The following is a 496-nucleotide window of genomic DNA, read 5'->3' on the forward strand; positions in this document are numbered from 1 at the left end:
CAGTAGTTGCGTATACCCTGAGTATAGGGGACCCAAAGGTGAACATTTTCTAAACCGGGAGTCGATGTTCCCGAGCATAATATATATATATATTAATATATATATATATATTGATATAGTTTTCAAACTATTAATCGAATAAGGTTATTCGATAACTTTATTTTATTTAATGAATATTATTTTAAATATTCATTCGAGGACTTATGACTCCGCTTACTTTATTTAATGAATATTATTTTGAATATTCATTCGAGGACTTATGACTCCGTTTATTTTATTTAATGAATATTATTTTGAATATTCATTCAGGACTTATGACTCCGCTTATTTTGTTAAATATATTCTTTATTTATTAAAGAATAATATTTCGATAATCACACTTATTTTGATTAATCAAATAAAGATCGTACTTTCGTATAAGTATATCTTTGGTTATTTATTATTCATTTCAAGTATGAGTTTTAAAACTTCTACTTCAATTATTTTTATAGAGATT

The sequence above is a fragment of the Apium graveolens genome, chromosome 9 (genome assembly GCF_009905375.1).
Source record: "Apium graveolens cultivar Ventura chromosome 9, ASM990537v1, whole genome shotgun sequence".
Taxonomy (NCBI): domain Eukaryota; kingdom Viridiplantae; phylum Streptophyta; class Magnoliopsida; order Apiales; family Apiaceae; genus Apium; species Apium graveolens.